The sequence below is a fragment of the Anser brachyrhynchus genome (assembly GCF_964034855.1).
Source record: "Anser brachyrhynchus genome assembly, chromosome: Z".
Classification (NCBI taxonomy): Eukaryota; Metazoa; Chordata; class Aves; order Anseriformes; family Anatidae; genus Anser; species Anser brachyrhynchus.
In genome coordinates this window covers 52,118,352-52,138,770 of record NC_137697.1, presented here as the reverse complement: position 1 = coordinate 52,138,770, position 20,419 = coordinate 52,118,352, and the positions used below count along the sequence as shown (strand labels likewise).

Here is a 20,419-nt window from a genome sequence, read left to right as displayed (position 1 = left end):
GGTATCTCCTCCATCCTTGGGGCCATCAACTTTATCACCACAGCCATCAACATAAAACCCCCCGCACTCTCACAATACCAAACCCCACTATTTGTCTGATCCGTACTAATTACCGCCATCCTACTCCTTCTATCACTCCCCGTACTCGCCGCCGGTATTACAATATTACTAACTGATCGAAACCTAAACACCACATTCTTCGACCCCGCTGGAGGAGGAGACCCAATCCTGTACCAACACCTATTCTGATTCTTCGGACACCCAGAAGTCTATATTCTGATCCTACCGGGCTTCGGAATCATCTCACACGTAGTCACGTACTACTCAGGCAAAAAGGAGCCCTTCGGCTACATGGGAATAGTCTGAGCCATACTATCCATCGGCTTCCTAGGATTCATCGTCTGAGCTCACCACATGTTTACAGTAGGAATAGACGTTGATACCCGAGCCTACTTTACATCAGCCACTATAATCATTGCCATCCCTACCGGAATCAAAGTATTTAGCTGACTAGCCACCCTGCACGGAGGAAAAATCAAATGAGACCCCCCAATACTATGAGCTCTAGGATTTATCTTCCTATTTACCATCGGAGGATTAACAGGAATCGTTCTTGCAAACTCTTCCCTAGACATCGCCCTGCACGACACGTACTACGTAGTTGCCCACTTCCACTACGTCCTATCCATAGGCGCCGTCTTTGCCATTCTAGCAGGATTTACTCACTGATTCCCACTACTCACTGGGTTTACCCTACACCAAACATGAGCAAAAGCCCACTTCGGGGTAATATTTACAGGAGTAAACCTAACGTTCTTCCCCCAGCACTTCCTAGGCCTAGCAGGAATACCCCGACGATACTCGGACTATCCCGACGCCTACACACTATGAAACACCATTTCCTCCATCGGCTCCCTAATCTCAATAGTAGCCGTAATCATACTAATATTCATCATCTGAGAAGCCTTTTCGGCCAAACGAAAAGTCCTACAACCAGAACTAACTACCACAAACGTTGAATGAATCCACGGCTGCCCTCCCCCATACCATACTTTCGAGGAACCGGCCTTCGTCCAAGTACAAGAAAGGAAGGAATCGAACCCTCACATGCTGGTTTCAAGCCAACTGCATTCACCGCTCATGCTTCTTTCTTATGAGACGTTAGTAAACCAATTACATAGCCTTGTCAAGACTAAATCACAGGTAAAAATCCTGTACATCTCATGTGGCCAACCACTCCCAACTAGGATTCCAAGACGCCTCATCACCCATCATAGAAGAACTCGTTGAATTCCACGACCACGCCCTAATCATTGCCCTAGCTATCTGCAGCCTAGTTCTCTACCTTTTAGCCCACATACTAACAGAAAAACTCTCGTCCAATGCTGTAGACGCCCAAGAAGTAGAGCTGATCTGGACAATCCTACCTGCTATCGTCCTGGTACTCCTCGCCCTCCCATCCCTACAAATCCTCTACATAATGGACGAAATCGATGAACCAGACCTCACCCTAAAAGCCATCGGCCACCAATGATACTGAAGCTACGAATACACAGACTTCAAAGACCTATCATTCGACTCCTACATAGTGCCCACCCCAGACTTACCCAACGGCCACTTCCGACTGCTAGAAGTTGACCACCGCGTAGTTATCCCAATAGAATCCCCCATCCGCGTAATCATTACTGCAGGAGACGTACTCCACTCCTGAGCAGTCCCAACGCTCGGAGTTAAAACAGACGCAATCCCAGGCCGACTAAACCAAACTTCATTCATTACCACCCAGCCTGGGATTTTTTACGGACAATGCTCAGAAATTTGCGGGGCTAATCACAGCTACATACCCATTGTAGTAGAATCAACCCCACTCCCACATTTCGAGGCCTGATCGTCCCTTCTATCATCATCCTAATCATTAAGAAGCTATGCAACAGCACTAGCCTTTTAAGCTAGCCAAAGAGGGACTTCCCCCTCCTTAATGATATGCCACAGCTTAACCCCGCACCATGATTTTCAATCATAATTATAACCTGATTAACCCTAGCACTCCTCATCCAACCAAAACTACTAGCCTTCACCACAACCAACCCCCCATCAAATAAGACCTCCCTCACTACCAAACCCACACCATGATCCTGACCATGAACCTAAGCTTCTTTGACCAATTTTCCAGCCCCAATCTATTCGGCATCCCCTTAATCCTACTATCCCTACTCTTCCCAGCCCTACTATTCCCGTCCCCAAACAACCGATGAATCAACAACCGCCTTTCTACTATCCAAACATGACTCCTTCACCTAATCACAAAACAACTAATAGTCCCACTCAACAAAAATGGCCACAAATGAGCCATAATATTTACATCCCTAATAATCATACTTCTTACAATCAACCTTCTAGGCCTCCTTCCATATACATTCACCCCAACCACCCAACTATCTATGAACATAGCCCTAGCCTTCCCACTATGGCTCGCCACACTACTAACAGGCCTACGAAACCAACCATCAGCCTCTTTAGCCCACCTATTACCCGAAGGTACCCCTACACCCCTAATCCCCGCACTAATCCTGATCGAAACAACCAGCCTACTAATCCGCCCCCTAGCCCTCGGAGTCCGCCTTACAGCCAACCTTACAGCAGGACACTTACTCATCCAACTCATCTCTACAGCCTCCATTGCATTAATACCCACCCTTCCCGCAGTATCCATCCTAACAATAATCATCCTACTACTCCTAACCATCCTAGAAGTAGCAGTAGCCATAATCCAGGCCTACGTCTTCGTGCTCCTTCTAAGCCTATACTTACAAGAAAACATCTAATGGCACACCAAGCACACTCATACCACATAGTTGACCCAAGCCCTTGACCAATCTTCGGGGCAGCCGCCGCCCTACTCACAACCTCAGGATTAATCATGTGATTCCACTACAACTCATCCATACTACTAACCCTAGGCCTCATCTCAATACTCCTAGTAATACTCCAATGATGACGAGACATTGTACGAGAAAGCACCTTCCAAGGCCATCACACTCCCACAGTCCAAAAAGGCCTACGATACGGCATAATCCTTTTCATCACATCCGAAGCATTCTTCTTCTTAGGGTTCTTCTGAGCGTTCTTCCACTCGAGCCTGGCCCCAACCCCAGAACTAGGAGGCCAATGACCCCCAACAGGAATTAAACCACTCAACCCGATAGAAGTCCCCCTACTAAACACAGCCATCCTACTAGCCTCAGGCGTTACCGTAACGTGAGCCCATCACAGCATCACAGAAGGAAACCGAAAACACGCCATCCACGCCCTAACCCTAACGATCCTCCTGGGATTCTACTTCACAGCCCTACAAGCAATAGAATACCACGAAGCCCCATTCTCAATCGCCGATAGCGTCTACGGATCTACCTTCTTCGTTGCCACTGGATTCCACGGACTCCACGTAATCATCGGATCCTCCTTCCTGACCGTCTGCCTCTTCCGACTGATCAAGTTCCACTTTACATCAGACCACCACTTCGGATTCGAGGCAGCAGCCTGATACTGACACTTCGTAGACGTCATCTGACTATTCCTCTACATAACCATCTACTGATGAGGATCTTGCTCTTCTAGTATATTAATTACAATTGACTTCCAATCTCTGGAATCTGGTATAAACCCAGAGGAGAGCAATGAACGCACTCATGTTCATATTCGCCCTATCATCAATCCTAAGCGCCGCCCTAACCGCATTAAACTTCTGACTCGCCCAAATAAACCCCGACTCAGAGAAACTCTCACCGTACGAATGTGGATTCGACCCACTTGGATCTGCTCGATTACCATTCTCAGTCCGATTCTTCCTCAGTAGCCATCCTGTTCGTCCTATTCGACCTAGAAATCGCCCTCCTACTCCCCCTGCCATGAGCCGTCCAACTCCAATCCCCCCTAATGACCCTCACCTGAACTGTAGTGATCCTCCTTCTCCTAACACTCGGACTGGCCTACGAGTGAATTCAAGGGGGCCTAGAATGAGCAGAATAACAGAAAGTTAGTCTAACCAAAAAGATAGCTGGTTTCGACCCAGCAGATTACAGCCAACCCTGTAACTTTCTTATGTCGCCCCTACATTTAAGCTTCTACTCAGCCTTCATTTTCAGCGGACTAGGACTAGCCTTCCACCGAACCCACCTAGTATCCGCCCTACTATGCCTTGAAAGCATAATATTATCGATATTCGTAGGCCTATCAATATGATCCATCGAAAACCAAGTCTCCTCATTCACCATGGTACCAATTCTCATGCTAACCTTCTCAGCGTGTGAGGCGGGCACAGGCCTGGCCATCCTAGTAGCCTCCACCCGCACACATGGCTCCGACCATCTACACAACCTAAACCTCCTGCAATGCTAAAAATCATCCTACCCACAATCATACTTCTTCCAACAGCCCTGCTGTCTCCACCAAAATTTCTATGGACTAACACCACCTTATACAGCCTCCTAATCGCTGCCCTAAGCCTACAGTGATTAATCCCAACCTACTACCCCTACAAATTTTTATCCAACTGAACAGGAATTGACCAAATCTCATCCCCCCTCCTAGTACTATCCTGCTGACTACTCCCACTCATAATCATAGCAAGCCAAAACCACCTGCAACAAGAACCCCTACAACGCAAACGAATCTTTATCTCAACCTTAGTCGCAGTCCAGCCATTCATCCTACTAGCCTTTTCCACCACAGAACTAGCACTATTTTACATCTCATTTGAAGCAACCCTCATTCCCACCCTAATCTTAATCACCCGATGGGGGAACCAACCAGAACGCCTAAGCGCTGGCATCTACCTGCTATTCTACACGCCAGTAAGCTCTCTACCCCTGCTAATCACAATCATACACCTATACGTGAAAATTGGCACCCTGCACCTGCCAACCCTACAACTAACCCACCCAACCCTATCCACCTCATGGACAGGAATACTATCAGGTCTAGCACTGCTCGTAGCATTCATAGTAAAAGCCCCACTATACGGCCTACACCTCTGACTGCCAAAAGCCCACGTAGAAGCACCCATCGCAGGCTCAATACTCCTCGCCGCCCTACTACTAAAGCTAGGAGGATACGGAATTATACGAGTCACTCTATTTATGGGCCCACTGTCCAACCTCCTGCACTACCCCTTCCTAACCCTGGCCCTATGAGGCGCCCTAATGACTAGCTCAATCTGCCTACGACAGACAGACCTAAAATCACTAATCGCTTATTCATCCGTTAGCCACATAGGCCTAGTTATCGCCGCAGGAATAATCCAAACCCACTGATCATTCTCAGGGGCAATGATCCTAATAATTTCCCATGGACTAACTTCCTCCATACTATTCTGCCTAGCCAACACAAACTATGAACGTACGCACAGCCGAATTCTACTACTCACACGAGGCCTACAACCTCTCCTACCACTCATAGCTACCTGATGATTGCTGGCCAATCTAACAAACATAGCCTTACCCCCAACAACAAACCTCATAGCAGAGCTAACCATTATAATCACCTTATTCAACTGATCTGCCTTCACGATCATCCTAACAGGAATCGCAACCCTACTAACCGCCTCCTACACCTTATTCATACTACTAATGACCCAACGAGGCTCAATCCCCTCCCACATCACATCTATGCAAAACTCAACCACGCGAGAACACCTGCTCATAACACTCCACATTATCCCAATATTCCTCCTAATCCTCAAACCCGAACTGATCTCCGGAATCCCCTCATGCAAGTATAGTTTAAACCAAACATTAGACTGTGATTCTAAGAATAGAAGTTCAAACCTTCTTACCTGCCGAGGGGAGGGTTTAACCAACAAGAGCTGCTAACTCTTACATCTGAGCCTAAAACCTCAGCCCCCTTACTTTTAAAGGATAACAGCAATCCACTGGTCTTAGGAACCACCCATCTTGGTGCAAATCCAAGTAAAAGGAGTGAACCCCACACTACTAATCAACTCCCTCACACTACTCACGCTGACAATCCTCCTAACCCCAATCATCCTGCCATTTCTATTTAAAAACTTTAAAAACACCCCACAAGCCACCACCCGCGCTGTTAAAACCGCATTCCTAATTAGCCTAGCCCCTACAACCGCATTCATCTACTCGGGAGTAGAATCTGTCACCTGCCACTGGGAGTGAAAATTCATTATAAACTTTAAAATCCCCCTGAGCCTAAAAATAGACCAATACTCAATAACATTTCTTCCAATCGCCCTATTTGTAACATGATCAATCCTACAATTCGCCATATGATACATGGCCTCAGAGCCATACGTAACAAAATTTTTCACCTACCTACTGACATTCCTAGTCGCCATACTCCTCCTAACAACCGCAAACAACATATTCCTCCTATTCGTAGGCTGGGAAGGAGTAGGAATCATGTCCTTCCTTCTCATCGGCTGATGACAAGGCCGAGCAGATGCCAACACCGCCGCCCTACAAGCCGTAATCTACAACCGAATCGGAGACATCGGACTGATCCTGAGCATAGCATGACTAGCTTCAACATTCAACACCTGAGAGATCCAACAAGCCGTACACCCCCACCAAACCCCAATCCTCCCCCTCATAGGATTAATCCTCGCAGCCGCAGGAAAATCCGCCCAATTTGGACTCCACCCATGACTGCCCGCAGCAATAGAAGGCCCCACCCCAGTATCAGCCCTACTGCACTCCAGTACCATAGTAGTAGCCGGAATCTTCCTGCTCATCCGCATGCACCCCCTGCTAGCCACCAACCACACAGCCCTAACTGCCTGCCTATGCCTAGGTGCTCTATCAACCCTATTCGCTGCCACATGCGCCCTAACCCAAAATGACATCAAAAAAATCATTGCTTTCTCAACATCCAGCCAACTAGGACTAATAATAGTCACTATCGGACTAAACCTCCCACAACTAGCCTTCCTACACATCTCAACCCATGCCTTCTTTAAAGCCATACTATTCCTATGCTCAGGGTCTATCATCCACAACCTAAACGGAGAACAAGATATCCGAAAGATAGGAGGCCTACAGAAAATACTCCCAGTCACTACTTCCTGCCTAACCATCGGAAACCTGGCGCTGATAGGAACCCCATTCCTAGCCGGATTCTACTCAAAAGACCTCATCATCGAAAGCTTAAACACATCATACCTAAATACTTGAGCCCTACTCCTAACCCTTATAGCCACAGCATTCACCGCAACCTACAGCATCCGCATAACCATCCTAGTCCAAGCTGGACAAACCCGAATCCCCCCAATAGTATCAATAAACGAAAACAACCCACTAATCACCGCCCCCCTAACCCGACTCGCCCTAGGCAGCATTACAGCAGGAATAATCATTACCTCTTTCATCACACCAACCAAAACCCCCCCAATAACCATACCCCTTATCACCAAAACCGCTGCCATCCTCATAACAATCCTAGGAAACATCCTAGGCCCCTCATGTACAGGGCCACACCCCTCTAACGGCGCAAGCTTACATAGAAACATTATTAACAGACCTAGACAGATACAAAAACCCCTACAAGACCACGTATTAACTAACCCTGTTAACCCGACTCAGGAGCGCCTATAAGAGCGATTAAAATCTGTGAAAGGAACTCGGCAAATTAATAAGGCCCGACTGTTTACCAAAAACATAGCCTTCAGCAAATTAAACAAGTATTGAAGGTGATGCCTGCCCGGTGACTTAGGTTTAACGGCCGCGGTATCCTAACCGTGCAAAGGTAGCGCAATCAATTGTCCCATAAATCGAGACTTGTATGAATGGCTAAACGAGGTCTCAACTGTCTCTCACAGATAATCAGTGAAATTGATCTCCCCGTGCAAAAGCGGGGATGTGAACATAAGACGAGAAGACCCTGTGGAACTTAAAAATCAACGACCACCGCGAATCCTCAATCAACCCCACTGGGGCCACTACCATCGCAGAGCCTGGTCGATATTTTTCGGTTGGGGCGACCTTGGAGGAGAACAAATCCTCCAAAAACAAGACCATACCTCTTTACCTAGAGCTACCCCTCAAAGTGCTAACAGTGACCAGACCCAATATAATTGATTAATGGACCAAGCTACCCCAGGGATAACAGCGCAATCCCCCTCAAGAGCCCATATCGACAGGGGGGTTTACGACCTCGATGTTGGATCAGGACATCCTAATGGTGCAGCCGCTATTAAGGGTTCGTTTGTTCAACGATTAACAGTCCTACGTGATCTGAGTTCAGACCGGAGCAATCCAGGTCGGTTTCTATCTATGACACACTCTCCCCAGTACGAAAGGACCGGGAAAGTGGGGCCAATACCACAAGCACGCCCCCCCCCCCCCCCTCTAAGCAGTGAAACCAACTAAACCGTGAAGAGGGCCTTCCCCCACCACTTTCAATCCTAGAAAAGGACCAGCTAGAGTGGCAGAGCCCGGCAAGTGCAGAAGGCTTAAGCCCTTTCCCCAGAGGTTCAAATCCTCTCCCTAGCTTCACCCATGATTCAAATAACAACACTAAGCTGCCTCGTTATATCCCTCCTATACATCATCCCAATCCTGATTGCCGTAGCCTTCCTAACCCTAGTAGAACGGAAAATCCTAAGCTACATACAATCCCGCAAAGGCCCTAACGTTGTAGGGCCTTTTGGCCTACTTCAACCATTTGCGGACGGACTGAAACTATTTACCAAAGAGCCCATCCGACCCTCTACCTCTTCCCCACTTCTATTCATTCTGATACCAATACTAGCCCTTGTCCTAGCCCTCACCACTTGAGCACCACTACCACTCCCATTTCCCCTAGCAGATCTAAACCTCGGAGTTCTCTTCCTAATAGCCATGTCAAGCCTAGCCGTCTACTCAGTCCTATGATCAGGCTGAGCCTCGAACTCAAAATACGCACTAATCGGAGCCCTACGGGCAGTAGCACAGACCATTTCATACGAAGTGACACTGTCCATAATCCTGCTATCAATAATCATACTAAGCGGAAGCTACACACTCAGCTCCTTTGCCGTCGCACAGGAGCCTCTATACTTCATTTTCTCCTCATGACCCCTAGCAATAATATGATACGTATCCACCCTAGCAGAGACAAACCGAGCTCCTTTTGACCTCACAGAGGGTGAATCTGAGCTAGTCTCAGGGTTTAACGTTGAATACGCCGCAGGACCCTTCGCCTTATTCTTCCTAGCTGAATATGCGAACATTATGCTAATAAATACACTTACAGCCATCATATTCCTAAACCCAAGCGCCCTAGGGCCACCCACAGAACTATTCCCCGTCATCCTAGCCACAAAAGTCCTCCTACTATCTTCTGGTTTCTTATGGGTCCGAGCTTCATACCCACGATTCCGATATGACCAACTAATGCACCTACTATGAAAAAACTTCCTACCCCTCACACTAGCTCTGTGCCTCTGACACATCAGCATACCTATCTGCTATGCAGGCCTACCTCCTTACATAAGGAAATGTGCCTGAACTACAAAGGGTCACTATGATAAAGTGAACATAGAGGTATAACAGCCCTCTCATTTCCTGTTGACCTTAGAAAAGTAGGAATTGAACCCACACAAGAGAAATCAAAATTCTCCATACTTCCCTTATATTATTTTCTAGTAGAGTCAGCTAATCAAGCTATCGGGCCCATACCCCGAAAATGATGGTTTAACCCCCTCCTCTACTAATGAACCCTTACGCGACCCCAGTCATAACCTTCAGCCTCATCTTGGGCACCACAATCACAATTTCCAGCAACCACTGAGTTCTGGCCTGGACAGGACTGGAGATCAACGCACTAGCCATCATTCCCCTAATTGCCAAATCCCACCACCCACGAGCAGTAGAAGCCGCAACGAAATACTTCCTAACCCAAGCAGCTGCTTCCGCCCTGGTCCTATTCTCTAGCATAACCAATGCCTGAGTCACCGGCCAATGAGACATCACACAAAGAAACCACCCAACCTCCTGTCTACTACTGACAGCAGCAATCGCTATTAAACTGGGCCTAGTGCCATTTCACTTCTGATTCCCAGAAGTACTACAAGGATCGCCACTAATAACAGCCCTGCTACTCTCGACCCTCATAAAATTCCCCCCACTAACCCTGCTCCTACTAACATCCAAATCCCTCGACCCAGCTCTACTCACCGCCATGGCCCTAGCCTCAACAGCACTAGGAGGCTGAATAGGACTGAACCAAACACAAACACGCGAAATCCTAGCCTTCTCGTCCATCTCCCACTTAGGCTGAATCGCCATCATCCTAGTTTACAGCCCCAAATTGGCCTTACTTACCTTCTACCTATACACAATCATAACATCAGCCGTATTCCTAGCCCTTAACAAAATCAAAGCCCTTAACCTATCCATGATCACAACCTCATGAACAAAAACCCCAGTGCTAAACGCCACCCTAATACTAGTACTTTTATCCCTAGCAGGCCTCCCCCCATTAACAGGCTTTATACCAAAGTGACTTATCATCCAAGAACTAACTAAACAGGAAATAACACCAGCAGCCATGGCAATTGCCATGCTATCACTGCTCAGCCTCTTCTTCTACCTACGCCTCGCATACCACTCAACAATTACCCTTCCCCCCAACTCCTCTAACCACATAAAACAATGATACACTAGCAAAGCCCCAAGCACACCTACTGCGGTCCTTGCCTCACTATCAATCCTCTTACTTCCCCTGTCCCCAGTAATACATGCCATTGTCTAGAAACTTAGGATAACACCCCAAACCGAAGGCCTTCAAAGCCTTAAATAAGAGTTAAACCCTCTTAGTTTCTGCACATTAAGACTTACAGAATATTAACCTGTATCTTCTGAATGCAAGTCAGACGCTTTAATTAAGCTAAAGCCTCCCTAGACAGATGGGCTTCGATCCCACAAAACTCTAGTTAACAGCTAAATGCCTAAACCAATTGGCTTCTGCCTACAAAGACCCTGACGCACCCTAGTGCGCATCGATGAGCTTGCAACTCAACATGAATTTCACTACAGAGCCGATAAGAAGAGGAATTAAACCTCTGTAAAAAGGACTACAGCCTAACGCTTCAACACTCAGCCATCTTACCCGTCACCTTCATCAACCGATGACTATTTTCCACTAACCATAAGGATATTGGCACCCTGTACCTCATCTTCGGGGCATGAGCAGGAATAGTCGGCACCGCACTCAGCCTATTAATCCGCGCAGAACTAGGACAACCAGGAACTCTCCTAGGCGACGACCAAATTTACAATGTAATCGTTACCGCTCACGCCTTTGTAATAAGCTTCTTTATAGTCATACCCATCATGATCGGAGGATTCGGCAACTGATTAGTCCCCCTCATAATCGGTGCCCCCGACATAGCATTCCCGCGAATAAACAACATAAGCTTTTGACTCCTCCCCCCATCATTCCTCCTCCTACTAGCCCCATCCACTGTAGAAGCTGGCGCCGGCACAGGCTGAACTGTCTACCCTCCCCTAGCAGGTAACCTTGCCCGCGCCGGAGCTTCAGTAGACCTGGCTATCTTCTCACTCCACTTAGCCGGTATCTCCTCCATCCTTGGGGCCATCAACTTTATCACCACAGCCATCAACATAAAACCCCCCGCACTCTCACAATACCAAACCCCACTATTTGTCTGATCCGTACTAATTACCGCCATCCTACTCCTTCTATCACTCCCCGTACTCGCCGCCGGTATTACAATATTACTAACTGATCGAAACCTAAACACCACATTCTTCGACCCCGCTGGAGGAGGAGACCCAATCCTGTACCAACACCTATTCTGATTCTTCGGACACCCAGAAGTCTATATTCTGATCCTACCGGGCTTCGGAATCATCTCACACGTAGTCACGTACTACTCAGGCAAAAAGGAGCCCTTCGGCTACATGGGAATAGTCTGAGCCATACTATCCATCGGCTTCCTAGGATTCATCGTCTGAGCTCACCACATGTTTACAGTAGGAATAGACGTTGATACCCGAGCCTACTTTACATCAGCCACTATAATCATTGCCATCCCTACCGGAATCAAAGTATTTAGCTGACTAGCCACCCTGCACGGAGGAACAATCAAATGAGACCCCCCCAATACTATGAGCTCTAGGATTTATCTTCCTATTTACCATCGGAGGATTAACAGGAATCGTTCTTGCAAACTCTTCCCTAGACATCGCCCTGCACGACACGTACTACGTAGTTGCCCACTTCCACTACGTCCTATCCATAGGCGCCGTCTTTGCCATTCTAGCAGGATTTACTCACTGATTCCCACTACTCACTGGGTTTACCCTACACCAAACATGAGCAAAAGCCCACTTCGGGGCAATATTTACAGGAGTAAACCTAACGTTCTTCCCCCAGCACTTCCTAGGCCTAGCAGGAATACCCCGACGATACTCGGACTATCCCGACGCCTACACACTATGAAACACCATTTCCTCCATCGGCTCCCTAATCTCAATAGTAGCCGTAATCATACTAATATTCATCATCTGAGAAGCCTTTTCGGCCAAACGAAAAGTCCTACAACCAGAACTAACTACCACAAACGTTGAATGAATCCACGGCTGCCCTCCCCCATACCATACTTTCGAGGAACCGGCCTTCGTCCAAGTACAAGAAAGGAAGGAATCGAACCCTCACATGCTGGTTTCAAGCCAACTGCATTCACCGCTCATGCTTCTTTCTTATGAGACGTTAGTAAACCAATTACATAGCCTTGTCAAGACTAAATCACAGGTAAAAATCCTGTACATCTCATGTGGCCAACCACTCCCAACTAGGATTCCAAGACGCCTCATCACCCATCATAGAAGAACTCGTTGAATTCCACGACCACGCCCTAATCGTTGCCCTAGCTATCTGCAGCCTAGTTCTCTACCTTTTAGCCCACATACTAACAGAAAAACTCTCGTCCAATGCTGTAGACGCCCAAGAAGTAGAGCTGATCTGGACAATCCTACCTGCTATCGTCCTGGTACTCCTCGCCCTCCCATCCCTACAAATCCTCTACATAATGGACGAAATCGATGAACCAGACCTCACCCTAAAAGCCATCGGCCACCAATGATACTGAAGCTACGAATACACAGACTTCAAAGACCTATCATTCGACTCCTACATAGTGCCCACCCCAGACTTACCCAACGGCCACTTCCGACTGCTAGAAGTTGACCACCGCGTAGTTATCCCAATAGAATCCCCCATCCGCGTAATCATTACTGCAGGAGACGTACTCCACTCCTGAGCAGTCCCAACGCTCGGAGTTAAAACAGACGCAATCCCAGGCCGACTAAACCAAACTTCATTCATTACCACCCGGCCTGGGATTTTTTACGGACAATGCTCAGAAATTTGCGGGGCTAATCACAGCTACATACCCATTGTAGTAGAATCAACCCCACTCCCACATTTCGAGGCCTGATCGTCCCTTCTATCATCATCCTAATCATTAAGAAGCTATGCAACAGCACTAGCCTTTTAAGCTAGCCAAAGAGGGACTTCCCCCTCCTTAATGATATGCCACAGCTTAACCCCGCACCATGATTTTCAATCATAATTATAACCTGATTAACCCTAGCACTCCTCATCCAACCAAAACTACTAGCCTTCACCACAACCAACCCCCCATCAAATAAGACCTCCCTCACTACCAAACCCACACCATGATCCTGACCATGAACCTAAGCTTCTTTGACCAATTTTCCAGCCCCAATCTATTCGGCATCCCCTTAATCCTACTATCCCTACTCTTCCCAGCCCTACTATTCCCGTCCCCAAACAACCGATGAATCAACAACCGCCTTTCTACTATCCAAACATGACTCCTTCACCTAATCACAAAACAACTAATAGTCCCACTCAACAAAAATGGCCACAAATGAGCCATAATATTTACATCCCTAATAATCATACTTCTTACAATCAACCTTCTAGGCCTCCTTCCATATACATTCACCCCAACCACCCAACTATCTATGAACATAGCCCTAGCCTTCCCACTATGGCTCGCCACACTACTAACAGGCCTACGAAACCAACCATCAGCCTCTTTAGCCCACCTATTACCCGAAGGTACCCCTACACCCCTAATCCCCGCACTAATCCTGATCGAAACAACCAGCCTACTAATCCGCCCCCTAGCCCTCGGAGTCCGCCTTACAGCCAACCTTACAGCAGGACACTTACTCATCCAACTCATCTCTACAGCCTCCATTGCATTAATACCCACCCTTCCTGCAGTATCCATCCTAACAATAATCATCCTACTACTCCTAACCATCCTAGAAGTAGCAGTAGCCATAATCCAGGCCTACGTCTTCGTGCTCCTTCTAAGCCTATACTTACAAGAAAACATCTAATGGCACACCAAGCACACTCATACCACATAGTTGACCCAAGCCCTTGACCAATCTTCGGGGCAGCCGCCGCCCTACTCACAACCTCAGGATTAATCATGTGATTCCACTACAACTCATCCATACTACTAACCCTAGGCCTCATCTCAATACTCCTAGTAATACTCCAATGATGACGAGACATTGTACGAGAAAGCACCTTCCAAGGCCATCACACTCCCACAGTCCAAAAAGGCCTACGATACGGCATAATCCTTTTCATCACATCCGAAGCATTCTTCTTCTTAGGGTTCTTCTGAGCGTTCTTCCACTCGAGCCTGGCCCCAACCCCAGAACTAGGAGGCCAATGACCCCCAACAGGAATTAAACCACTCAACCCGATAGAAGTCCCCCTACTAAACACAGCCATCCTACTAGCCTCAGGCGTTACCGTAACGTGAGCCCATCACAGCATCACAGAAGGAAACCGAAAACACGCCATCCACGCCCTAACCCTAACGATCCTCCTGGGATTCTACTTCACAGCCCTACAAGCAATAGAATACCACGAAGCCCCATTCTCAATCGCCGATAGCGTCTACGGATCTACCTTCTTCGTTGCCACTGGATTCCACGGACTCCACGTAATCATCGGATCCTCCTTCCTGACCGTCTGCCTCTTCCGACTGATCAAGTTCCACTTTACATCAGACCACCACTTCGGATTCGAGGCAGCAGCCTGATACTGACACTTCGTAGACGTCATCTGACTATTCCTCTACATAACCATCTACTGATGAGGATCTTGCTCTTCTAGTATATTAATTACAATTGACTTCCAATCTCTGGAATCTGGTATAAACCCAGAGGAGAGCAATGAACGCACTCATGTTCATATTCGCCCTATCATCAATCCTAAGCGCCGCCCTAACCGCATTAAACTTCTGACTCGCCCAAATAAACCCCGACTCAGAGAAACTCTCACCGTACGAATGTGGATTCGACCCACTTGGATCTGCTCGATTACCATTCTCAGTCCGATTCTTCCTCAGTAGCCATCCTGTTCGTCCTATTCGACCTAGAAATCGCCCTCCTACTCCCCCTGCCATGAGCCGTCCAACTCCAATCCCCCCTAATGACCCTCACCTGAACTGTAGTGATCCTCCTTCTCCTAACACTCGGACTGGCCTACGAGTGAATTCAAGGGGGCCTAGAATGAGCAGAATAACAGAAAGTTAGTCTAACCAAAAAGATAGCTGGTTTCGACCCAGCAGATTACAGCCAACCCTGTAACTTTCTTATGTCGCCCCTACATTTAAGCTTCTACTCAGCCTTCATTTTCAGCGGACTAGGACTAGCCTTCCACCGAACCCACCTAGTATCCGCCCTACTATGCCTTGAAAGCATAATATTATCGATATTCGTAGGCCTATCAATATGATCCATCGAAAACCAAGTCTCCTCATTCACCATGGTACCAATTCTCATGCTAACCTTCTCAGCGTGTGAGGCGGGCACAGGCCTGGCCATCCTAGTAGCCTCCACCCGCACACATGGCTCCGACCATCTACACAACCTAAACCTCCTGCAATGCTAAAAATCATCCTACCCACAATCATACTTCTTCCAACAGCCCTGCTGTCTCCACCAAAATTTCTATGGACTAACACCACCTTATACAGCCTCCTAATCGCTGCCCTAAGCCTACAGTGATTAATCCCAACCTACTACCCCTACAAATTTTTATCCAACTGAACAGGAATTGACCAAATCTCATCCCCCCTCCTAGTACTATCCTGCTGACTACTCCCACTCATAATCATAGCAAGCCAAAACCACCTGCAACAAGAACCCCTACAACGCAAACGAATCTTTATCTCAACCTTAGTCGCAGTCCAGCCATTCATCCTACTAGCCTTTTCCACCACAGAACTAGCACTATTTTACATCTCATTTGAAGCAACCCTCATTCCCACCCTAATCTTAATCACCCGATGGGGGAACCAACCAGAACGCCTAAGCGCTGGCATCTACCTGCTATTCTACACGCCAGTAAGCTCTCTACCCCTGCTAATCACAATCATACACCTATACGTGAAAATTGGCACCCTGCACCTGCCAACCCTACAACTAACCCACCCAACCCTATCCACCTCATGGACAGGAATACTATCAGGTCTAGCACTGCTCGTAGCATTCATAGTAAAAGCCCCACTATACGGCCTACACCTCTGACTGCCAAAAGCCCACGTAGAAGCACCCATCGCAGGCTCAATACTCCTCGCCGCCCTACTACTAAAGCTAGGAGGATACGGAATTATACGAGTCACTCTATTTATGGGCCCACTGTCCAACCTCCTGCACTACCCCTTCCTAACCCTGGCCCTATGAGGCGCCCTAATGACTAGCTCAATCTGCCTACGACAGACAGACCTAAAATCACTAATCGCTTATTCATCCGTTAGCCACATAGGCCTAGTTATCGCCGCAGGAATAATCCAAACCCACTGATCATTCTCAGGGGCAATGATCCTAATAATTTCCCATGGACTAACTTCCTCCATACTATTCTGCCTAGCCAACACAAACTATGAACGTACGCACAGCCGAATTCTACTACTCACACGAGGCCTACAACCTCTCCTACCACTCATAGCTACCTGATGATTGCTGGCCAATCTAACAAACATAGCCTTACCCCCAACAACAAACCTCATAGCAGAGCTAACCATTATAATCACCTTATTCAACTGATCTGCCTTCACGATCATCCTAACAGGAATCGCAACACTACTAACCGCCTCCTACACCTTATTCATACTACTAATGACCCAACGAGGCTCAATCCCCTCCCACATCACATCTATGCAAAACTCAACCACGCGAGAACACCTGCTCATAACACTCCACATTATCCCAATATTCCTCCTAATCCTCAAACCCGAACTGATCTCCGGAATCCCCTCATGCAAGTATAGTTTAAACCAAACATTAGACTGTGATTCTAAGAATAGAAGTTCAAACCTTCTTACCTGCCGAGGGGAGGGTTTAACCAACAAGAGCTGCTAACTCTTACATCTGAGCCTAAAACCTCAGCCCCCTTACTTTTAAAGGATAACAGCAATCCACTGGTCTTAGGAACCACCCATCTTGGTGCAAATCCAAGTAAAAGGAGTGAACCCCACACTACTAATCAACTCCCTCACACTACTCACGCTGACAATCCTCCTAACCCCAATCATCCTGCCATTTCTATTTAAAAACTTTAAAAACACCCCACAAGCCACCACCCGCGCTGTTAAAACCGCATTCCTAATTAGCCTAGCCCCTACAACCGCATTCATCTACTCGGGAGTAGAATCTGTCACCTGCCACTGGGAGTGAAAATTCATTATAAACTTTAAAATCCCCCTGAGCCTAAAAATAGACCAATACTCAATAACATTTCTTCCAATCGCCCTATTTGTAACATGATCAATCCTACAATTCGCCATATGATACATGGCCTCAGAGCCATACGTAACAAAATTTTTCACCTACCTACTGACATTCCTAGTCGCCATACTCCTCCTAACAACCGCAAACAACATATTCCTCCTATTCGTAGGCTGGGAAGGAGTAGGAATCATGTCCTTCCTTCTCATCGGCTGATGACAAGGCCGAGCAGATGCCAACACCGCCGCCCTACGAGCCGTAATCTACAACCGAATCGGAGACATCGGACTGATCCTGAGCATAGCATGACTAGCTTCAACATTCAACACCTGAGAGATCCAACAAGCCGTACACCCCCACCAAACCCCAATCCTCCCCCTCATAGGATTAATCCTCGCAGCCGCAGGAAAATCCGCCCAATTTGGACTCCACCCATGACTGCCCGCAGCAATAGAAGCCCCCACCCCAGTATCAGCCCTACTGCACTCCAGTACCATAGTAGTAGCCGGAATCTTCCTGCTCATCCGCATGCACCCCCTGCTAGCCACCAACCAGACAGCCCTAACTGCCTGCCTATGCCTAGGTGCTCTATCAACCCTATTCGCTGCCACATGCGCCCTAACCCAAAATGACATCAAAAAAATCATTGCTTTCTCAACATCCAGCCAACTAGGACTAATAATAGTCACTATCGGACTAAACCTCCCACAACTAGCCTTCCTACACATCTCAACCCATGCCTTCTTTAAAGCCATACTATTCCTATGCTCAGGGTCTATCATCCACAACCTAAACGGAGAACAAGATATCCGAAAGATAGGAGGCCTACAGAAAATACTCCCAGTCACTACTTCCTGCCTAACCATCGGAAACCTGGCGCTGATAGGAACCCCATTCCTAGCCGGATTCTACTCAAAAGACCTCATCATCGAAAGCTTAAACACATCATACCTAAATACTTGAGCCCTACTCCTAACCCTTATAGCCACAGCATTCACCGCAACCTACAGCATCCGCATAACCATCCTAGTCCAAGCTGGACAAACCCGAATCCCCCCAATAGTATCAATAAACGAAAACAACCCACTAATCACCGCCCCCCCTAACCCGACTCGCCCTAGGCAGCATTACAGCAGGAATAATCATTACCTCTTTCATCACACCAACCAAAACCCCCCCAATAACCATACCCCTTATCACCAAAACCGCTGCCATCCTCATAACAATCCTAGGAATCATCCTAGCCCTAGAACTATCGAACATAACACACACCCTCACTCACCCCAAACCAAACCCCCTCATAAACTTCTCCTCTGCATTAGGGTACTTCAACCCCCTAGTACACCGATTCTTCTCCAAAAACCTACTAGAAAAGGGACAAAACATTGCCCTACACTTGATCGACCTCTCCTGACTCAAAAAAATAGGGCCAGAGGGCCTTGCTGAACTACAAGTAGCCGCAAGCAAAGCCGCAACCTCAATACACACAGGGCTAATTAAGGCCTACCTAGGATCCTTCGCCCTCTCCATCCTGGTAATAATCCTAATAACACACAGACTCACTAATGGCCCCTAACATCCGCAAATCCCATCCCCTACTAAAAATAATCAACAACTCCCTAATCGACCTACCCGCCCCCTCCAACATCTCTGCCTGATGAAACTTCGGCTCCCTTCTAGCCATCTGCTTAGCCACACAAATCCTAACAGGCCTGCTACTAGCCATACACTACACCGCAGACACTTCACTCGCCTTCTCCTCAGTAGCTCACACATGCCGAGACGTCCAGTACGGATGGCTCATCCGCAACCTCCACGCCAACGGTGCTTCGCTCTTCTTTATCTGCATCTACTTACACATCGGACGAGGCCTCTACTACGGCTCCTACCTATACAAAGAAACCTGAAACACAGGAGTAATCCTCCTACTCACCCTAATAGCAACTGCCTTCGTAGGGTATGTCCTCCCATGAGGACAAATGTCATTCTGAGGGGCCACCGTAATCACCAACCTATTCTCAGCCATCCCGTACATTGGGCAAACTCTAGTAGAATGAGCCTGAGGAGGATTCTCAGTAGACAATCCAACCTTAACCCGATTCTTCGCCATCCACTTCCTACTGCCCATCCTAATTGCAGGAATCACCCTAGTCCACCTAACCTTCCTACACGAATCAGGCTCAAATAACCCACTAGGAATCGTATCAGACTGCGACAAAATCCCATTCCACCCATACTTCTCCATTAAAGACAGCTTAGGGCTTACCCTAATAATCACCCCTCTAATAGCACTAGCCCTATTTTCACCGAACCTCCTGGTTCTTGGAATCCTAGTTGGGAGTGGTTGGCCACATGAGATGTACAGGATTTTTACCTGTGATTTAGTCTTGACAAGGCTATGTAATTGGTTTACTAACGTCTCATAAGAAAGAAGCATGAGCGGTTAATGCAGTTGGCTTGAAACCCATCCCCAGTGGTGCCAGTGCACTCTCTGAACTCACTGAAGTGCATCCCCAGTGGTGCCAGTGCACTCTCTGCACTCACTGCACTGCATCCCCAGTGGTGCCAGTGCGCTCTCTGGAGTCACAGCACTGCATCCCCAG

The 20,419-nt window shown here is 47.6% G+C and overlaps 1 long non-coding RNA gene across 1 annotated transcript; it reads right to left on the bottom strand.

Moving 5' to 3' along the window:
* Positions 1–1,416: 1,416 nt before the first annotated feature.
* Positions 1,417–20,089, bottom strand: LOC308185595. Its single transcript, XR_013943494.1, has 2 exons — positions 14,073–20,089; positions 1,417–2,621 (listed from the first exon to the last, which is right to left on the bottom strand). It is a non-coding gene; the product is annotated as an uncharacterized lncRNA (long non-coding RNA).
* Between the last annotated feature and the right edge of the window lie 330 nt (positions 20,090–20,419).